Source organism: Nicotiana tabacum, chromosome 5 (assembly GCF_000715075.1).
Source record: "Nicotiana tabacum cultivar K326 chromosome 5, ASM71507v2, whole genome shotgun sequence".
NCBI classification, from domain to species: Eukaryota; Viridiplantae; Streptophyta; class Magnoliopsida; order Solanales; family Solanaceae; genus Nicotiana; species Nicotiana tabacum.
The window spans coordinates 125934535-125957914 of record NC_134084.1 but is presented as its reverse complement, the minus strand read 5'-3'; the positions used below and the strand labels follow the sequence as shown (position 1 = coordinate 125957914).

At 36.8% G+C, this 23380-nt stretch overlaps 1 long non-coding RNA gene and 1 other non-coding gene across 2 annotated transcripts; both read left to right on the top strand.

The window, feature by feature from the left end:
* Positions 1 to 2865: 2865 nt before the first annotated feature.
* Positions 2866 to 3024, top strand: LOC142181396 (U1 spliceosomal RNA). The gene has a single exon (XR_012710058.1). It is a non-coding gene; the product is annotated as a U1 spliceosomal RNA (small nuclear RNA).
* A 7859-nt stretch (positions 3025 to 10883) lies between these two features.
* On the top strand, positions 10884 to 14559 carry LOC107775503 (uncharacterized). The gene is made up of 2 exons (XR_001645761.2): positions 10884 to 11498; positions 14270 to 14559. It is a non-coding gene; the product is annotated as an uncharacterized LOC107775503 (long non-coding RNA).
* Positions 14560 to 23380: the final 8821 nt, after the last annotated feature.

The window sequence follows — 23380 nt, the reverse complement described above, 5'->3', positions numbered from 1 at the left end:
TCACTGCGTTGTTATGTCCCTATATATATCCTCTAGTCGAAATGGCTGCTGCATCTTCTCTTTTCTATTATGCATCTCTGAAGTAATTATGCATTGGTTGTGAATGTATGCTTGTAGCTTCATGACATGGAGGCACAAGCCATGAATGCATGAGTTTGTTGATTTCTAGCCCTTTCAAAATAATGGTGTGGATTGTGGAAAAAGAATTGAATGTTGGAGTTTGTTGGATCTGTATAGTAGTTTAGCAGGAAATGTAGAAAGCTTTTGGCTTTACTGAATCAGGCAAGTAACCCTATAACAAAAAATAGTTATTGTGCGACTTTCTGTCCTGTGGTAGTTCAATCTAAGAATCCCAATCTGGCAAAGTGTTAATTAGTCTTTTATTCTTTGAGTTTTGACCATTCTTGTGGAGAATGATTTGTTTTGTACGAGAGAGGTGGAATATACTCCAACTTTTTGTTTCCAATTGCTCCAAGTTGGATGGCTTACAAGTCCTGACAACAATAGAATACTCTCTTTCGTATCGAACTCAAGTTGTTAATGTGTATAATAATCTGTTTGGCCAAGCTTCAAAAATAAACTTATTTTGAGAAGTGTTTTTTTCAAAAATATTTTTCTCAAAAGTACTTTTGGTGAGAAGAAGTTTGTATTTAACTTTTAATTTGAAAAGCACTTATGAGCAACAATTAGTGTTTTGGTCAAATTTTTAAAAAGTGCTTATAAGTATATTTTTTCCAAAAGAATTTTTGGGGAGAAGTTATTTTTTTTATGTTTTTCCAAAACCACTCTTGGTTTTACTAAAAAGGATTTTTTTCCTTCTAAATGCTTGGTCAAACACATCAACTTTGGAAAAAAAAGTGCTTTTGAATTTGGAGAAGCTTGGACAAACATGCTATAAGTCAAGAGCCCGTTTGGCCATGAGATTTTTTTTTTTTTTTTTTGAAAAATTTTCACTTTTTTTTAGAAATTAGTGTTTGATCATAAAATTGTTAATTTTCACTTGAAGATAAATTTTGGAATTTTTACAAAATTTGAAAATTTCAAAAAGCTGTTTTTCAAAATTTTCACTCAAATCACTTATAAAAATTAAAAAAACAACCGAAAATTATATTCATATCGAAACACAACTCTAATTTTCAAATACCATTTTCACTTGAAAAAAGATTTCACTTTTTTTCGGAATTTTACAATTCTTATGTCCGAACGCCCATTTATAAGAAGGGTATCTGGAAATTTCATCACATGAATAAACAATGTCTGCTGCCCTTCCTGACATTTATCTTTGAAAATCATGATTTTTGGTTTGATTGCTTCTTTTAAGAACCCTCAACAGACTGAAACTTTAATGCTTGTGTATTTTAAGACAGATTCTTCAACCGGGGGATGAAAGAGGATTGGAACCCAAAAACCTGTGTAAAATCGTTCGATGGTTTCATTTGAAAACTGTATACAACAAGTTCATAAGACCGAATAGGAAAGAACTAGATAAAATTGTTCTCCGCACCATTGAAATGAACTAACTCTAGAACAATTATCAAATGAAACTTGGTATGAATTAATTAGTCATGAAAAGTTAATTGCTAAATATTTCTGAAAGTTCTTTCTTTGATAAATAAGTAACACAGAAACTAATAAGTAGCTAAAAAACAGATTGGATCCTAGAACAAGCGTTCAGCTTTAAAATATTGTTTCAGCTGTAGGTCACCTATAGACAAGCAGCTTTAATCACTAAAACATCAAAGGAGCTAGAATACATTCCATTTCATGTTGCACACAGTTGTTAAGGTTCACAAGTCGTTAAAGGAGAGTAAAATAATGTCTGCCTCCTTCTATCTCCTTCCTGAAATTTACTCTTGGAAATCGTGATGTTATATTTAAGATGCTTTTTTTTTTTTTTTATAACAATTTTGAACAAACATGTGTGACCTATAGGTGACGGGTTCGAGTAGTAGAAGCAGTCACTAATGTTTATATTAGGATAGATTGTTTACATAACACCCCTTGGGATGCGACTCTTTCCTTGACCCTAAGTGAATACGTGATGCTTTGTGCATCGGGCTACCCTAATCCTGAAAAAATCTGTGTGACCTATAGGTGACGGGTTCGGGCCGTGGAAGCAGTCACTAATACTTGCATTACGGTTGGTTGTCTACGTAACAACCCTTGGGATGCGGCTCTTTTCCTGATCCCGCGTGATGCTTTGTGCACCGTGCTGCCTTAATCCTAAACAAACCCGTGTGACCTATAGGTGACGGGTTTGAGCCGTGGAAGAAGTCACCAATACTTGCATTAGGGTTGGTTGTCTACATAACACCCCTTAGGATGCGACTATCTCCTAGACCATACGGGATATTTTGTGCACCGAGCTGCCCTAATCGTGAACAAACCGGAAATCTCATGGCTGTAATACAGAAAGACAAATTCTTCAAGGGAGGATGAAGGTGAATTGGAACCCAAAAACCTGTATAAAATTGCTCACTGGTTTCATTTGACAACTATATATGCCAGTACACAAGACTGAATATGAAATACTAATTAGATAAAGTTCTCACCAAATTGTTCCCCCGAGAAATTTTGGAAAGGAAAAAACTCAAACAATTATCAAATGAAAACTGGTATCGTTAAACAATTTACAAAAAGTTAACTGCTAAAATATATATCTGAAAGTGCTTTCATATGAAACTTCCAAGCTAACTATTACCCCTTTAAATTTTTACCACTCCAAATATAGGGAAGGAACATTCCTTTTGCTCAATAAATAGCAATTGAGATACCAATAGGGCACATTCCGTCCCACACCGCAAACACAGAAACAAATTGAAGCAATGCACTGGTATTAAGCGCGGACTTGGTTAACGGAGAAGCTTACTTACCTGGACAGGGTCAATGTGCGATCAAGAAGGCACATGGCCTAGGTTGGTGACCTCCATTGCACTTTGGAGGGGTGCCCGCCTATGGTCGGCCCAAGTGGTCAAGCCTATGTCATAATTTGTGGCAATGGGCTTGTGTTCAAACTGGTGACCCAAATTGATTTAACATTGTACATTCAAACCGGAGAATTCTGTAGTATTAATATTGTGTTTCTGTAGTTAATTCATGCGCATTAATCATCGTGTAATATCTTTGTATTCAGGCATGTAAGCTGTAAAATCTTTGTGAACATATGAAACATCACTAAATTAAATCTGTTAAACATATGAATCGATAGGATGGAACCAAATTCTCTTTTACACTTTTTTATTTATGCTACTATAAATACTCACTTCATTTGAAATTAAATGTATGGACCTAGTCTGAACCATGCCGATACGTCCACTTTCATTGAATAGAGTACCTCGACTCTTTGACTTTTACAGAACTTGTCTGATTACCACAAAATTTTATGTAGTAGTATTTGTTTTCTTTGCAGTAAGTAATGAGAAAAGGGAAAATTGCGACTGTCTTTTGCCACAGATTTCAAGATATGTGACCAAAGTACTGTCAAACTCGACTATTAATAAATTTAGCCTTTTGAGAAACAGTAATGAGTTCGAGATTAGTACGAATATTATGGTCTTTTGATAGTAAAACATCAAAAAAGTTAAGTGGTTTAGACCAACATGAAGAGGTTAATTTCATGTACGGTCATTGGACTATCTATTACTCCTATAACAATAAAGTTATAAAATAATTTTTATCATATTGAAGTAACTATATTTTATCCACATAAAATTAAAGTCACAAAAACTATTTCACATACTCATTAATATAGTGAATAAAGCGGGATTGTTACAAAATTAGGCAGGTCAGATTCAATGTTTACTTTTTCTAGCTAGTATACATGGATTATACACAATTTATATATATATATATATATATATATATATATATATATATATATTTAAACATGAAATTATGTATATATTATACATCCTAATTGCTAAGCAGAAAAACGTTGAGTAAATGGTGAAGTTATTGGCGTTGGTTACACATTCAATGTTCTTTCTTGTCAACCCTCCTCGTCTTTATCAATTCGTTGAAAAATTTGTAGTTGAATACTACATTAATAGTGTATTATCAGTATATTTTAATTGGTGCAGTAGATACTTATTTTCTAGATTATTAATTTTAATTACTTATTATGAATTATTACCTGTAACTATTTTTTAAGAGATTTACTTGTGTAAAAACTTATTTGTAGTGTTATAAAAGTTAAATTTAATGAAAGAATTGAAGAACTTTAGGACATGTATATACAATACCTTGAAGTACAAGCACTAAAGTGACAATTTTTTGTTGTGTTGTTCTATGATAGTGGTTTGATATTCTATATAGCACTGAAATTGAACGTTCTTTTATTCCTTTAAATCTTATATTCAGGGGCCTGGACTTTTGGCCGTATTCTGTATTGGTTTTACCAACCGTTATTAATTTTGTCAGATTTTACATTAATTGACTGTCCAATTCAGATATTCAATCTAACAATAATTGAAAAATTGTGCTTTCAGTACCTCACTCTTTTGAAAAATAGGCTTATGTGCAAACGATGGGGTGTAGAATGTGAAACCAAATCCCACAAGCAAAAATCTATTCCATAATAACGTAATTAAGTGCTTGTTAATGCTTTGCCTCTGTAAGCATTGAAAGAGCCATCTTTTACCTATAATTTTTCCTTGCGTGTAGACAAAGGTAAAGTTCATCTTTTGAAGTTTGGATTCTTGTGAAAGCTCTCCCTAAGTTGTTTTGTAGGCTTACATATCATGCTTGATGGTTGTTGATTTCTTGGTAATTTTAAGGTGAGGTAATAATAAATTACAATCATGTTATCTTGAGGTTTTAGGTCCAAATGTTGAATGAAAGTAAAAATATTAAGTAAGTTATTTCCTTTCATCTGCTCAAGACTTGGTGGATAAAGTTATTCGGCGTAATTTGTGCCAGTAGGAGGTAACAGATATTAGAATTAGGCGAGGTACGCACAAACTGGCTCCGATAATATAATTATATTAAAAAAAAATTATGTCAGAATATAGTGTGTTTAGCTCATGAGTAATAAAAAAGATAGGATTATTTATACATCTATTAATAAATAATGAGCTCACAGCTGCATGATTGTATTTACTAGGCCATTTGCAACTTGGCTTGGCTTTATTCTCTTGTTAAACTTCTTCTTTGTATTAGAGCAGGTAAATATTGTTCTAAATCGAATCTCACATCTAGTTATCCACAGAAGTATTTTCACTTATTTAGGCTGGAAAAGGCGTCTTATTATATGACAAATGAAAGCGAGAATTAATTAGCTAATGCACAATATTTTTGAAAGGTCAAAAGTTTTCACGAGATATTGACTTTCTTATATATATTTGTGTGCATTCCGTTGCTAAAAAAGTTTAAAATATTTTCCTTGAAAAACATTTTGAAGAATAAAAAATTCAAATAATATATAATTTTCTCAAGACTGGTGCCGCACTTTGATTTGCCACATAAGACAAGATATCACTTTTTAGTAGCATTACGACCAAGAAAACTTTATAATGACTAGCAATAAAGCAATAATAATTAACTGTTTCAACAAACTTTTGAAAAGAAGAATCATTACTCTCTCCAACTCAAATTATCGTACTCTCTAAAAATACTTATCTCAAATTATTTGTTATTTTAAAAATTTAATACAAAATAAATTATATTTTTCCATTTTACCTTTAATAATAATTGTTCTTGAAGATGGAGATAACACATAAATAGAATAAATATTCAATGAAGAGATATTATATCTTAAGACATAAATAAGAGTAAAATAGTCAAACCGTTCTCTTAATTAATATTTCTTAAGGGGCGCGTGAAAGAAAAATACGACAAATAATTTGAGACGGATGGAGTAAATAATACCTCTAACACTCAGCCCAAGACCCAACTACCAAGAGAATCAGTCGGGAGATTATACTCAATAACCTTGAAAATGGATATTCTTAAATTTTTAACTCTGGCTTACTTTATGAGAAAACCTTTAAGGTTAAGAGTCAAAAGTATTGCCCAAGAGTAAGCGAAAGACAACACTTATTAAACTTAAAGTTCTGCTTATGAGCAAGCATGATAAAAAAAAAATCAAGAGCGGCACCAAAATGTCCAATTTTTTCAAATATGTTGCCTTTACATTTCTGCAAAATTTGTTCCTTTTTACTAGTGCAATCATATTCGACCTCTTCTCCTCCTCGTATATGCTTTCCACTAGCTTAGACGAGGTGGACCAGAGTCGAATTGGGGGGGGGGGGGGGTTGTATAAGTTGGCTAAAAAGAAGGCGAAGTTAGTAGTCACAGTGGCCAAGACTGAAGCATTTGATCGTTTATATGAAGAAGATGAGGGTAAAGGAGGGGATAAGAGGTTGTTTAGGTTATCCAGGGTAAGAGAAAGAAAGGCTCGTGGCTTTGACCAAGCAAGGTGCATCAAGGACGAAGAAGACAGAGTTTTGTTGGATGATGCGCATATCCGTCGGAGATGGCAGACTTACTTACAGAGTCTCTTGAACGAGGAGCGAGATAGAAACATTATTCTGTGTGATTTGGAATCCTTCGAGAGTCATTGTGACTTTGGGTATTGTAGGTGGATTAGAGTTGAGGAGGTCATGGAGGCTATGCGTAAGATAAGCAGGGAAAAGCGACCGAGCCAGATAATACCAAGTAAAAGTACTTCATCGTGCACTTTTACTTGTTTACTTTACTATAAAAAAAATTTAAATTTTTACTTGATCATTTTAGCAAATTAAGAGAAATAAAGAATTTTTTTTATTTTACTCTTATTATTAACTACTCATTCCTTAAATTATTTTCCAAATTTTTTTAAAATGTTATCATGATAAAATATATACTTTTTTTATTATTTAAAAAAAAATACAAAATCAATTATAAACAAGTAAAAGTGAATGGGAGGAGTAATATAATTACAGCCCCATCATCATCCGATTAGATTTATAGATTCTCAGTAGCAAATTATTTATGTACGTAATTGTATTTGGAGTAGGGAAAAAATTTATTCATCCTTAATTAAAGGTTTTGGATTCGCATTCTGAAAATGAAAATTTATTCGATAAAAAGTAATTTACCCTCTTAGCCTATTATTAAGTATAAATTAATTAGTCGGATCAATAAATTCTCAGAATTAAAATATATAATTAAACTGAAGAAAAAGAAAACTAAAAACAAACCACCGAAAAAAAAAGAAGCAGATAAGATTCTTCACCTCGAAAACAACGAGGGGTTTGGTTACCAATGGTCAACTATTTGTCTGTTTCTATAATGGTTTTTCTTGTGTGGTGGCATTTTCTCCAAGCATTAAATCCACATTCCACTCCCAAGATAATTGTGATAAGTTTTGTAAAATTAATTCAAACGGTAAACACAAATAAAAGAGGATAATGACACTGTTCAGCAAGTTTTTAATAACAACAAATAAAATAATAAAGATGGCAATACGCCTGGAATATACACTTATGAATTGAGGCAAATTTAGAATTTAAATTTTATGGGTTCAGCCTTTAAAGTTTTTAGCATAAAATCCATTGTATTTGTAAAGTTATAGGTTCATATTACAATATTAATGAATTTTTATATATAAATTTATGTTTCACGTCAAAAAGTACTGAATCAGTTGAGTCCGGTACCGATATATTGCATCTACCTCTGCTTATAAATTTTCGAGCTTTCTTAATAAAAATGTTGAGCTAAATAGGTTCTTCAGGATAACATAGTTTTCACTACAATTCTACATTTTTTTAATGACACGGAGACTTTCTTAGAAAGAAAAAAAAAATTGCAGCTTGTTTACTTTTTTTTTTTTTTATAATTCTTTCAAATTAATTTTTGTCTCTTATTCTCATGAACGATTTGCCTGTATGAAATTTGAAGATGATAACCTTCTAAGTTCTAATTCCAAAACAATTAAGTGTCCTATAAATTGAAAAAAAACATACGCTCTTCGTCCTATAAATATCGCCAAGTGTTGACGAACAGTCCTATAAAATTTATGTTGGTGAATTTTTTTTTTTGAAAAATTTCCGGGAAAATCTAGTCGCTATATAAATAGCATTAAGCAAGCTCTGTGCGACGAGTTTTGACTGAGGAGGCTGCTAGTGAGGGAAATCGATCCCAAATTTTCCACATGGGAAACCACTTACCCAACCAACTCAGCCAACCTTTGCGGGCAAAATATTTCGCACGTTCTACACAAATTGTGTGAACTTTATGCCATTAAAAATGTGGCATAACATTGTATATGGTAAAATTGGCTTATATTAAATGGTCAAATGATGGTGCGACACGTGGAACCAAAGACAGGTAGAAGATAAATCGAGTAACAACCAGTACCGGGAACAATAACTGCCACTAGTATCGGATGAATCCCGAAGAGGGCACAATCAACATGAGCAGATGAATGTTTGTGTAACGACTCGGCCGGTCGTTTTGAGAATTATAGCGTCGATTTTCTATTAACTGCTTTCCCCGTATCTATTTCTGCTATTGTGCTTGCCGGGAGGTTTCGTTTTAGTTTTTGGAGTATTTTGGGACACTTAGTCCCTAAATAGAGGCTTAAGTCTTAAGATTTGGACCGTAGTCGAAACAATGTGAAGACGACTTCGGAATGGAGTTCTGTCGAATCCGTTAGCTTCGTTGGGTAATTTTGGGATTAGGGGCGTGTCCGGATTGTGTTTTGGAGGTCCGTAGCTCATTTAGGCTTGAAATGGCGAAAGCCGAATTTTTGGAGATTCAGACCGGTAGTGAAATTTTTTATATCGGGGACGGATTCCGATTAAGTTGGAGTAGGTCCGTAGTGTTGATTATGACTTGTGTGCAAAATTTGGGATCAATCAGATATGGTTTGGTTGGTTTCGACATCAGTTGTCGAATTTGAAAGTTTCAAGTTCTTTAGGTTTGATTTGGAAGGAGATTCGTGATTTTAGTGTTGTTTGATGTGATTTGAGGGCTCGACTAAGTTCGTATGGTGTTTTAGGATTGGTTGGTATGTTTGGTTGAGTTCCGGGGGGCCTCGGGTGAGTTTCGGGTGCTTAACGGATCAAAGATTGAAGTTGTGTTGTTGCTGAAGTGATCAGGCTTCTGGTGTTTTCGCACCTGCGGTGGGGAAACCGCAGGTGCGGGATCGCACGAGTGGAGGGCGCAGATGCAAAGTTTGGAGACTTGCCCAGGGATCACAGATACGAGGGTAGTACCGCATTTGCAAAGCCCGCAGATGCGCCTAATGAATCATAGATGCGATGTAGGAGCGCAGAAGCGGACAGTTTCCGTAGAAGCGCGCATGCAGGTGCGACCTTTTTTTCCGCAGATGCGGACCCAACCTTCATAAGTGAGTTTCGCACCTGCGATGTCTTTCCCGCAAGTGCGGTTGTAGGCTCGCAGAAGCGAGTTCGTTGGGCAGAAAAGAGAGTTTCGAGAGTTTGAATTCATTCTTCATTTTTGGACTTGGGAGCTCGGAAATTGGCGATTCCTCGAGGGATTTTCAAAGAGAACTTTGGGTAACGATTCCTAATTCATTTTGTGTTGTATTTCATTAATCCATAGTTGTTTTCTTCATTAAATTAAGGAAATTGGGTGAGAAGTTGAGGAAATGGAGGAAAAGTTCTTCAACCGATTTTTTTGAGTTTTGATTGGGATTTAGACATCAGATTTGGATAATTTTGGTACGAGTGAACTCGTGAGTGAATGAGTGTTCATAATTTGTGACTTTTGCCTAATTCCGAGATGTGGGCCCAGGGGGGCTTTTTGAACAATTTTTCAATTTCTTGCCTTAGCTTTGATTTCATTAGCTAGATTAGTTTCTTGTAGTTATATTTATATTATATAATTGGTTTTGGTTAGATTTGGACCATTCAGAGTCAGATATTTATGGAAAGAGCATTGTTACGGATTGATTGAGCTTGGTTCGAGGTAAGTGACTTGCCTACCTTTGTGTGGGAGAATTCCCTTTAGGATTTGGTACTGTTTTGATATGTGAGCACCGTATATGTGAGGTGACGAGTACGTACACAGGCTATTTATTGTAAAACTCCGTTTTTCATTAAGTCATAACTCGTTTCTCCTTATTTGAACTACACTAGCATATGTAACTATCATGTTTAGTTTATAATAGCATGCCTATGTGTTTTAACTGCCTATCTGAACTCTGTGCAACATATTTAGTGAAATTACTTGCTTTCCTTAACTTGAACTTAGTCTAAATTGTAGGTTTTCTTGCCGTATCTATTATGTCTGTTGGTTGAGCTGCATATTTATGTTTGGGACTACAGAACAGTATTCCGGGAGATCCCCTTGCTCTGCATATTTACTTTGGGAATACAGAACGGTATTACGGGAGATCCCTCTGCATATTTGCGTTTCGGACTACGAGACGGTATCTCGGGAAATCCCCTGTTATCATCTCTGTGTTCTGAGCTATTGTCTTTCTATGATTCTATTCCTGCTAGATTCTCGTATTTATTTTGACTGCTGTAAGCACGTAATTTCTGACCCGCAAATTTTTTATGTTAGTTTTAGTATTTTAAATATTTACTTGAGTTATTATCGATTTTTAATCTATTTTATTACCACTTTATTAGTTTAATTTTATTGTTTTAGTATTTAAAAATTAAAAAATACAAAATAGTTTCATTTTAATATGAGTTTTGTTGTAGTTAAAGTTTATTTATATTTTATTAGTATTTTGTTATTTATTATTTTTAGAAAGAAAATTAAATTTTAGGGCTAACTTTTGTCTTGGCTTAATTCAAGAAGTCCAAAGAGATGGCCCAAATCAGACCAACCTCTTTGAGCCCAATACCATTTTAACCTTAGCAGCCCACTTCCCCTATTTTAATTTCCCGACCCGCCCCATCAACCCTCAATATTAGTCGTCCAAACACTTCATCCAATGACCCACATTACTTCTCTTTATCACATAAATCCCCAATTTCACAAACCCTAAACCTAACTTCTAAAACCAGCCACATCATCCCCTTTACCTCTGGTTTTTCTCTCATACACAAGAGAGAAGCCACCATCACCAAATCTTTAAGATTGCTAACAGGCCTGCCCCTTCAGATCTTTTTTTCTTTCAAAACTTAAAAAAACAAAAAGAAGTATTCACACACACCTACAGAGATAAACACACACACCCACAGAGATACACGGGAGAGAGACGAGAGGAACGAGGGAAAGCAGGGGCTGGGGAAATGCACAGAAACAGAGACGAGAGACGAGGAACGAGAGCTAAGCACCTCACCTGTCGTCATCTTCTTCACATCACAGAGCCTTGAACCAAATTCTCTATAGCCACCAACCGTAAAGCTCAGTGCCCTTGCTCCACTGCTCAAAACCTCCATCGAAACAATGTGAAATAGCTCGAGACAACTCCGAATCACGAGTCACTGTTATGGAGTCCGTTGGTTTTGTCTTTCTGGTTTAGTTCGAGTTTTCCGGCGTGCTTCAAGGTCATCGAAGGTCATTGTCCAAGGAGTCCGTTGCATTCATACATCGAGGTACTATCTATTGGTTTCCGGTTCGAATTCCGTCCGGGGTTCTAGCGGTTTGAGATCTATTTCTCCCTTATTTTGCCATTTTGCTTAATATCGTGCTTTCCCTTGTTTCGGTGATTGTTTCTTCTCTGTCTTGTTGATATTTTGAGTTGATATTTTATTGTTCTGTTTAGGGTGTCTCAGTAATACTTGATTACTCCGTTTCGTTCTATTGGCATAGTTTTGTTGTCGTTTGTTTAGTCTGTTCGGGTGGATTTTGATGCCAAAAAATGTATTTCTGATCTTTGTTTCATTGTTTCATTTGAAGATAAAATGTTTAAGTCTTCATAGTTACTACTCTTATAGCAAAAAAAAATATAATAATAATTAAACTAACACCATTAAGTATATTGAATGGAATTCTAGCTGTTTCAGTTGTGGGAATTAGCTTTCAAAACGTGGAGGAAATTGGGGTTAGTTAATTTTGTTGCTCTTTTCTTCTTACTCTCATGAATTTGATCAATAGTAGCATGCTTAGGCCGACCACACTCGGGTAGGTAAATTTTTAGGATTTTCGAAGTTCATGTGACATAATTATAGGTTCCAAAATTAAGACCAAAGTATGCGTTCGCGCAACTTTGGGCGAAATAATCTTAATAATAATAAAATGTTATTAATTGTGTACACGTTCGCGTGACACGAGTACGATTTTTAAAAAGATATAATATTCGTAAAAAATGCTTTAAGCGCGACTTAATCTATCATCGAGATTGTGTACACGTTCGCGTGACATAATTAAGATTTTCAAAATGGATCAAGGTACGCGTTCACGTGACTTTGGCCAAGCTTTCTTAATAATTAAGTGTTGTAAATTGTGTACACGTACATGTGACATGATTCTTGACATGCCGAACAAAATGAGTATACGTACGCGTGACTCATTTTAAGATATTACGAATAATTAAGTAATTTAAAAAGCGGTGAAATGTAAAATGCACATAGGTTCTAAAACGCGTAATTAAAAAATTTAATTAAGCCAAGTATTATTAGAGTGACCGTTCTAAAACCACAAAATTCGAGAATGCCTAACACCTTCTCCTAGATTAACAGAATCCCTTACTCGGTCTTCAGGTTTCGCAGATTTTAAGACAGAGTCAATTTTCCTCAATTTGGGATTTAAAATAAACCGGTGACTTGGGACACCATAAATATTCCAAGTGGCGACTCTGAAATGAAATAAATAATCCCATTTCAGTTAATGTCATTTAAATTGGAAAAACTCCTTATCCCCTGGGAAAAAGGAGGTGTGAAAGATCTGGCAACACTGCCGGGATCGAACCCAGAATCTCTGGTTTAGGGTTCAAAATTCAAGCTTGTTGATATGATCTATGCTTGGCTTTATTGTTTGTTGATATTACTGTCTTTGTGGACCTAATGTGCTAATTACCGCTTTGATATTATTTGAACAATATTAAACTGTCTTCTTATGCTTCCCTTTTGAGTCTTCTTAAAATATGGTGCACACATACGCGTGGCCCACTTTTGTATTAGAGGTCGTACCAAATAGAACAAGGCTGGATCAGCAACTAGGCCGGTACTTTCGTGCTCCCGTTATATTGCTCCCACCTTGGCTTGAGTTGTCCGCTTGGGTAAGCCATGTGTAGAACATACCCCCGCCTTATGCCGGATCCCTAGTAGGTACATTTGTTTGCATCACATGCATTTGACTTTAGGGACTCAATACAGGGGTTGGGTCCGTCTAGGACAGGTGTACCCAAAAATAAAAGATCATCCTGATGCATCTTATGTGCTACATGCTGCATTCTTCAAGGGTAAAAAGAGTCATTTAGCAGACCAATGATGGTTGAGGGTAAATAAGAAAGAAAAGAGGGTGAATTTTAAAATGAAGCAAGTAAGACCTAGTTATATTTTTCTTTCACAATTTTTTTCAAGAAAAAAACCAAAACAAATACATAAAAAAATAAAAAAAAAAAAAAAAGATTTTGCACTTTCCCATCGTTTTTCAAAAAATAAAAGACAAAAAAATACGTTTTCTCCAAATCAGCTATTTTTTTGTAATTCTCGCCCGTATCCACTTTTCCCTAACTATACATACCTGATTCTCATCTTTCAGGGAGGGATACGTAAGCAGTCCATATAGGGTCCGGTCTTCCTAGTAAGTCTTAGGTTCTTGAATTCGGGGTCATAGTCAAATCTTGCATGTCTAGCCACGTTCGGCCACATCGACCTGTTTTGCTAAATAGGTTTATTTTTTCAAAGTGGCTTGTTAACCCATGTCTTAGAGTCCTAAGTTCACAACAAGATGTCCTCTTAGGTTAAGGTCCATTATTGTTGAATTTGCATGCTCAACCATTTTTGGCTACATAGGCCATTTCTGCAAAGGGGTTATTTTTGCAAAGTAATTATGGGGATTATGATTCCTTGAAGTTTAAGGCCATATAGGCCTTCGTGAGGTGTTTTCATGTCTTAGAGGTTGAATTTGCATCTCTAGCCACGTTTGGCCACATCGGTCATTTTTGCAAAATTGGTCATTTTTGCAAAGTAATTTCTAGGGCCATAATTATTGGGACTTTGAGGCCATATAATCCTTACTAAGGTATTGCCATCTTTTTGAGGTCACCTTTATCGAGTTTGCACTATTAGTCGCCCTTGGCCACGTATGCCATTTTGCAAAGATAGCCCAATCATGTCCTGCATATGCCCAATATGAGGTGTTGTGGCATCACATAGTGTCTTTGTCACTAACTCTATTTAGTCTTATTTTTTTCATATAGGTATGGATCCACTTACCAGAGCTTGAGCATGACAGAAGCCCCAGGACCATCTTAGTTAGAGCCGTTGCTTTTAGGAGCTGTTTGAGGAGACTTTTTCTTTTTTGAGTATGTTTTATGTTGTCTTTTACTTTCTAGTATTGTACAATAATATCGAGTCTTTTAGGTGGTGTCGGTTTTTGTCGTAATCTAGTCGAGTTTGTCGAATCTTTTGTTATCATACTTCCTATTATGTATTTGAAAATCGAAAAAGTTAAAAATGAAAAATCTAAAATAATTTTGTTTTTAGTTTATTTTGTCTATTACTTATCCAGAACTATGCTTGGTATGATTCTTATGGAACATGATACGTAGGCAACTTACATAGGGTTCGATCGAATCATTTTTAAATTTTAAAAAAAGAAAGCAAAAAAAAGAGATGAAGTTATGAGATGTGAGAAATGAGAGAGAGAAAAAGAGTGGTAATCAGAAAGAAAATAGAGGAAAGAAAACGAAAAACCAAGGAGTGTTAAAGAGAAAATAAAGAGGAAGAGGGGCAAGAAGAGTGAACTTGGGATGATGCCAATATGACCCTCAAACTGTAACGATCCGACTGGTCATTTTGCTTTTTAGAACCCTGTTCCCCTAGATAAGACTTTCGATACTTGCTTTTACTGATTTATGACTTGCGGGAATGGTTGGTTCCGGATTTGGAAGAGTTCAGGTTGAAATCGGAACACTTGGTTCCTTAAGGTTAGCTTAAAAAGCCAAGTTTGACGTCGGTCAACATTTTGAGTAAACGACCTCGGAATCGGGATTTGACTGTTCCAACCGATTCATATGATGATTTTGGACTTGTGCGTATGTCTGGATTGGGTTTTGGATGACCCGGGAGCGGTTTGGCGCCGAATAGTGGAAGTTGATTTATTAAGGATTTTGAAGTTCTTGAGTATTTGGTTTGGAGGGGGTTTTTATGTTATCGAGGTTTGAACGTATTTTCAAGATCGGGAATAGTTCCGTTGTATCATTTAAGACTTGCACGCAAAATTTGGTGTCAATCCGAGTAGTATAAGTACGTTTCGGCACGTTAGAAGTAAATTGAAGAACTTGAAGTTCATAAATTTGATTCAATTGGTTTTAGGAGGTGATTCTTAGATTTAGCGTTGTTTCGAGTGTTTCGAAGGTTTGAGCGAGTCCGTTTCATGATTTCAAACTTGTCGGTATGTTCGAGCGGGGCCCGGGAGCCCTGGGCGTCAATCGGACGAGGCTCGAGTGAAGTTGGAAAAATTGGCAAGGAGCTAAAGCTCCAGTTATCTGTCATAACCGCACCTGCGGTTGGTCAGCCACAGGTGCAAGACCACAGGTGCGGTCGGCTCATCGCAGAAGCGGCTAAGGGGAGGAGCCTAGGAACCGCAGGTGTGGCTCCTTCTCCGCAGAAGCGGCTTCAAGACCGCAGAAGCGGTCCCCTAACCGTAGGTGCGGAAATCGCTGAAGGCAGTGCCTTAATTTAATACGGGAGTGTGTCATTTTGACACATTTCCACCATTGTTTGGGCGATTACGGAGCTTTCAAAGAGAGGAATTCCACCTAGCATCTTGAGTTAAGTTCATCCTACTTATTTCTAGTTTAATACTTGAGCCTTGGATAGATTAAAACACAAAGATTAAGGAAAAAATCATGGGATTAGAGAAAAACCTAGGGTTTTGGTAAAAGTTAGATTTAACCACAAAATTTGTTATGTAATGAAGTAGAAATCATATATTATTGATCCTTAGGTTATAAAGAACAACTTTCTTGGAAAATTTTTGGAATTCGGGCACCTGGGCCCGGGGTCGGATTTTAGGAAACTTGTGTTTAAGGTTGGGAAATTACTTTAGTAATTAAAATGCAAACTCTTAAGTATGTATTAACTATTTCCTACCTCGTTTGATTAGTTTCGGATCGTTCGGCTCCAAATTGAGGGTTTGAGCACGTTCTTGGTATTGGAAGTACATTTTAGAGCGAGGTGAGTCTCCTATCTAACCTTGTAAAAGAAAATTGTCCCCATAATTAAATAACTTGCCACTAAATGCGGGGGCTATGTACGCACTAGGTGACGAGAGTTCGTGCGTAGCCACTATTATGCTTAAGTCCGGGTAGTCTAGGACCCAAAAGCATGCTTTATGTGATATTCTTGTAACTTTATGGTTAATTTGGATTGCTTAAATCATGTTGGATGTGGTAAATGAAATTAATAAAAGGAACATCATTTTCTTTACCTTTTAAAGAGAAGTTGACATTTCTGTGAGTAATTGCTCCCCTGATATATTCTTGTCTGCCCGTTGTTATGCTTAATTACATTTGACCGGTAAGATGTATGATTCGCGAGCGGGATAATAGATGCATCTATGTTTCGCGCCGTTCGACCCTCCGGCAGTGCACACTTTATTTTTATGTTGGATCGGGCCGTACGACCTTGACACTACTTGCACATGCTTCTTGCTCGGTATTTTTCTGTGGATTGGACTTTGTTATATGCCCTGAAATGTAAATGGCCAACTGTGATATTATCTAGGAAAGGACTTGTTACTTCTTGCTATAAACTGTTAATTATTTGTGCTCTCCATGATTAGTATAACTCTTTCTCATATTATTTGACCCTAGTAAGTGTCAAGTCGACCTCTCATCTCTACTTCTTCGAGATTAGACAGGATACTTACTAGGTACATATTGTTTATGTACTCATACTACACTTCTGTACTTAATTGTACAGGATCTGAGGCAGGTACATCTGGCTACCAGTCTGGTGCATTCTTGATCATTGTCCAAGACATCCACGGTGAGCTGCTCCCTTCCTATGCCGTTCAGCAGCATGATGGAGTCTCTCCTTATTTTTGGTTGTCTATTCGATTTCAGACAGTAGGATAGCTTTATTCTTTTGTATATTCTACTAGTTGCCCACAAACTTGTGATACCAGGTCTTGGCACACCCATTAGTAGACTACTCTTTTGGGGATTTGTATAATTATTTTTGTACGTTACTAATTATCACATGTTTTAACTTCAAATGTAGAAATTGATGTACTTGCTTTAGTTAAGTAAAATAAGAGCTTATTAATATTTCCACATCGGCTTGCCTGACAATGGTGTTAGGCGCCATCATGACCTATAATGGAATTGGGTTGTGACACGTACCCTCGAAGTCATTTTAGAACCGATAGCCGTGACTAGGTGCATTGCATATAATATGGCACTATTTTTTGTTAAGTTCCCTAATGCTAACATGATGACTTCATTTGTTCCTCTTTGTTATCTTCATTATAGTAGAAAGTTGGTTGGTTTGTGGTTCTTAAACTGGTAACTCTTCTCTATAATATAAAGTCGAAAGGCAATGGCAGACGACAACAGAATTGAGTTGGTTGATACTGGTGCCCAAAGGTAATTGGTTGAATAAGACACTAGGTTGGTTGAATAGGTAAAGATGTTAAGACGACACATGACGGACATGTATCAGGCTTGGATGACTCGGAAGGCACCACCCCCACTGCCATCTAGCTCCATAGATGCTACCCACACCCGAGCCCACGTCGTAGTGTCAGATGATCCACCATATTCACCAGATTTTCCCGCCTATCACAGCTTTCCTAACCTCCCTAGTAACTCCATTGTTCGTCCTCCAACTATATTTTCCAAAATAGTCCTCATGTCATATCCAATGTCCCCACTGTCACAACTTCTCAACAGCCTTTCCTTCATAGATCCAATAATGAACACCAGTTCAAGCCTTATGATGCTCAATACTACCCCCAGAGTTAGCCCACCAGGCCCCGGACTCCCATAATCGTAATTCTCAGAATGAGCCTCACACTGAAAATGAAAAGTTCACAAGGAAAGAAAAGGGAGATGAGATATCCAGAAAGCTGAAAGGTATAGAACAATCCTTAAAATATATGCAAGGGATGTGAAATCATATTAACATGTTTTACATTGACTTGTGTATGTTTCCTGATATTCATTTGCCCTCGGGGTTTAAAATGCCAAAGTTTAACTTGTATGATGGGCATGGAGATCCAGTAGTCCATCGGAGGGGTTATTGCAGCAAAGTGAGAAGTGTGGGCGGGAAAGATAAGTTGTTGATAGTGTATTTTAGTGAGAGCCTGAGCGGGGCAGCCTTGGAATGTTATACTCATCAAGATGTCAGTAAGTGGCATGCATGGGATGACATGGCTCAAGATTTTGTTCAACACTTTCAGTAGAATCTAGACATTATCCCAGACCGCTCCTCCCTATCTAAGATAGAAAAGAAACCCGAGGAAAGTTTTAAAGAGTTTGGGTTCAGGTAGAGGGAACAAGCTGCTCGGGTCAGTCGCCCGATTGATGAAGAAGAAATGGTTGATCTTTTCCTACAAGCTCAAGGATCCAGCTACTTCAGTCATTTGATCCCAGCTTTAGGTAAACCTTTTAATGATGTGGTAAAAATGGGGGAAATGGTAGAATAAGGAATCAAGTCAGGCAAAACCGTGAGTTATTCTGTGTTGAAAGATACTACGGAAGACATTCAGAACATCTCAGTAAATTTGGGGGGAAGAAAGAGAAATAGAAAAGATGTTGTTGAGCCCCGCCAACGACATGATCCAGTAGGCATTCCTACTCAATGCTTTTAGCCTCAGTATCGACCCCATGAATATCCTCATTCTCTAGATAATCCTTCCCAATGCTATTTCTCTCCAAAAATCCCCAAAGTCATACCTCACCTTCCCAGTACTCTATCTGTAGGTTCACCACCATATGCCCCACATCCATGAGACCCGCAATGGCCTGCACTACCCCCACAAATGTCTTACCCACATCTACAAGCATATCCACCACCTACCCGCAAGAGGTTCCAACCGAAGCCAGAGTACAAAATGAAAAGGCAGCAGCAAAGAGAAAGGTCTTTCACTCCTATTGGAGAATCATATGCCAGTTTGTTCCAAAGGTTAAGGCAATTGGACATGTTGAAGCTGATTCAGATAAAAAGGTCGAACCCCCTTCCAAAGAATTTTGATTATTCTCAAAGGTGTGCATATTGCTATAATGCGCCGGGGCATATCATAGAAAAGTGTTTTCATCTGAAAAGAGTAGTCTAGAAGCTTATTGATGCAAGTGACATTACCGTGCAAAATCTAAATGCAGCGGATGCTAGCCAAAGTCCATTGCCTGTTCATAATGAGACACATATGATAGGCATAATTTGTGTTGAAAAGGAATATAGGAACTCTTCTGAATCCCTTGGAGGGCCACTTGCTGCGAAATTTTCGGCGATATCAGTCTCAGTTCCAGAAGTTGATCTTAAGAACGAATCGGCAAACGGGACCCAAAAGCTATCTGCTGAGGTCAATATGATTGAAATTGGTAATAGTCTTGGTAATATTGATGTGGAACTCAGTGGCAAAGATGTCGAGCTTGGTAATTCGAAAGACGTTCCTTTCTTGGATAGCCAGGGATGAGTCTTGGTGGTTTATTTTGTAGTCATTTCTATTGTCCGGGTTATTCAGGGTTGTAATCCGGATATTGTCTTGTGACTCAAACCCTTCTATCCTTTTATTTTGCCTAGTTCGTTTAGTCGTAGTAACTCGTTTAGTGTTTTCTAGTTTGTTCCAGGGTTGTAACCCCATTTTATTTTGCTTGTTTTGTTGTTCAAACATTTTCACCGTCTGTCCAATACAATCTCCTATTTTCTATTATTTCTAGTCAGTTTTTGTTTAGTTCTTTTTTTTCTTTTATAGTTCTTTTCATGCTGACTCTAGTGAGATGACATGCACGTGTAATTCTCAGTCTGATCTTAAAAGTTAGTCTAATCATAAAACAATGAAACAAGGTTTGAAGACGACAGGGACATTTGAGGGAAGTAGGTAAAGATTTGGACATTTTGAGATCATTTAATGCCCGAATTGTGTGAAAATGGGCCAGATAGTTTCGGAAGTTAATAGGACTACAAGAATTTCTTACAAGAGAGTGCATACCAAACAATTTGAAGCGAGCAGTTTTGAGTTCAAGTGCACCTCAATTTACAAGATAAAGTCAAGAGAGTTTACTCCAAATTGACGGAGGATATACATTGTGAAGAGGGAATCACCCAACAAGAGTTCTGTACTTGACAAAGCACTAAAGAAATGTGGAAGGCATATTAGTGATATCAATGCCGAAGCTGCAAAAGAAATATTGTGCATGATTGTAACGACCTGACCGGTCGTTTTGAGCTCTAGCGCGTCGTTCAGCAGTTTGAGGTCATGAGCAGCTTCACTTCAAGTATTATAACTTGTACGCATGGTTGAAATTGAATTTCGGGAAGTTCGGAGTTGATTTGGAAAGAAAATTCTCATTTCGGAAGCTTTAAGTTGAAAGAATTGACTAAGATTAGATTTTTGAGTAAATGACCTCGGAATTGGGATTCGAAGGTTCCAGCAGGTTTGTATGATGATTTCGGACTTGGGCGTATGTCCGGATCAGGTTTTAGAAGACTCGGGATTGTTTCGGCACCTATTGTGGAAGTTAGCATTTTTGGAAGAATTTCATAAGCTTGGGTTGAAGTGCATTTCAGTGTTATCATTGTCCGTTTGGGATTCCGAGTCTGAGAATAGCTTTGTATGGTAATTCTGGTGTTGGGAGCACGATCGAAAGTGAATTCAGAGGTCCGTGGGTCATTTGGCTAAAGATAGAAATTTGAAGGTTTTTGAGGAGTTTGACCGGAAGTGGACTTTTTGATATCGAAGTCGGAATCCAATTCCAGAAGTTGAAGTAGGTCCGTAATGTCGAATGTGACTTGTGTACAAAATTTGAGATCAATCGAACGTGATTTGATAGGTTTTGACATCGAATATAGAAGTTTGAAGTTCTAAAGTTCATTAATCTTGAATTGGGGTGCGATTCATGATTTCGATGCTGTTTGATGTGATTTGAGGCCTTGAGCAGGCCCGTGTTATGTTATGGGACTGGTTTGTGTGATAGGATGGGGTCTCGGGGGCCTCAGGTGTGTTTCGGGGTGGTTTTGAATCATTCCGGGCTATTTTGCAATAGCTGATGCTAGTTTCTGGTATTGTTCTTCGTGTTTGCGAAGAAGGATTTGGCTTTAGGGACTCTGTTCTTCGCGTTCACGAAGAGATCCTCGTGTTCACGAAGAAGGAAATCTCTGTTGCAGAGGTCTAATTTCGGAGGCTCATGTCTCGCAGTCTACAAGGAATTTAGAGATGATCCAAAAATAAAAGTTGTAGATCTTTGTGTCTAGATTTCAGAAAAGGAAACCATTTGGCATTTGTATTTGTGTCCAAAAGGTTATGGCTGGTCCACTACAGGCTGTCCGGAAGGATGAAGAAGAAATTTGTATTGCACAGGGCTGACTTTGGCAGCTTATATCTCAAAATCTATAAGGAATTGGGAGATAACCAAAACATGATAGTTGTAGATATTGGTTTCTAGTTTTCAAAACATTAAACCATTTATAATTTGGAGTTTTGTACAAAATGTTATGGCCATCATACTAGAAGATGTTTGAGAAGAGTTTGGAAAATGGTTTTTGGGAATTTTCTTCTTCGCGAACGCAAAGAAGAGTCGTCTAGGCAGTGTATAAGTGTAAAGAAATGGGTTTTGCTCATTTCACCTCATTTCCTCTATGGGAGCCGACCTAGGAGCAAATTTGGAGCTCCATTTTCATCATCCATGTCAAGGTAAATGATTCCCACCTATTGCAAGTTAATTACTTGGATTATATCTAGATTTTAACATGAAAAATCATGTAAATTAGTAGAAATTTTATGATTTTGAAGAAAACCTAGGAAATTTGTATTCTTGGATTTTGACCACGATTTTGGACATGAAATTGAGAGCCAATTATATATTTGAATTCGTGAGGCTGTGGGTAAACTTTATCTTCGAAAATTTTCAAAATCCGAGCACGTGAGCCCGAGGGCATTTTTGTCACCTTTCCAATCGGGGTTAGGTATTGCTATAAATTGGATTATTATGAGTAATTGAACATGTATTAATGTGTTTACATAATTATTGACTAGTTTTGGAACATTGTGCATCAATTTGAGTCTTCGGAAGGGCGTGGAATGCCAGTTATGGAACCTTGTAAGAGGGAATTGTCCCCATAGGTGAAATAATTGGTTATGTGCTCCTATTTGTGGGGGCTACGTATGCACGTGGTGACGAGAGTCCGTGCGTAACTACTATTATGTTTAAGTCCGGGTAGTCTAGGACCCAAAAGCATGCTATACCTAAAATATTTGTAATTTTATTGACAACTGAAATTGCCTAAATCATATCGAATTAGTAAAAGAATTTCTAAAAAGGGTTAAACCTCATTTTCTTAAATCATTAAAAGAGAATTGACTTTTTCTTGGATAAATATTTCTTGATGAATTCTTAATTGGATGTTTGAATGTGTGTATCTATGAGTACCTGCGTCGCACGTATGATTCGCGAGCGGGGTAACTCTATTATTTATATTTGACCGCGTCGCACGTATGATTCGCGAGAGGGGTAATAGATGAATCTGTGGTTCGCTCCATTCGACCCTCTGGCAATGCATAATTTAAATATTTGTTGGATCGGACCGTATGACCTCGGCATGATTTGCGAATGCTTGCTTGAGATTTACAAATTGATATTGCCTCCCTGGTCTGAGAAAAATTGATAAATAATGGATTATGAATTTGGAGACTTCTAAATATAAAAAGGAATGTTTACTTGTTTCTTGACTTACTTGAGTTTACTGCCGTTTTTAATAAATCCATGATTATTCGCATTATTAATATATTATTATTAGACCACTAGTAAGTGTCGAAGTCGACCTCTCATCTCTACTTCTTCGAGGTTAGATGGGATACTTACGGGGTACACGTTATTTTTGTACTCATACTACACTTGCTATGCATTTTTGTTGCACAAGCACATGTATGTCTAGTGGCCTAGTTGAGCACAGCGGCATGGTTGATACGGAGACTTAGGTGAGCTGCACCTCTCGAGAAAACCCGCAGCCAGCAGAGTCTCCTTCAGAGTATTGTGCTGTATTTTCTTTTCTGTCCAATTTGTACTCCGGACAGTTATTGTATTACATTATTTCCTAGAAACTGCTCATGCACTTGTGACACCGGGTTCTGGAATGATTATGGG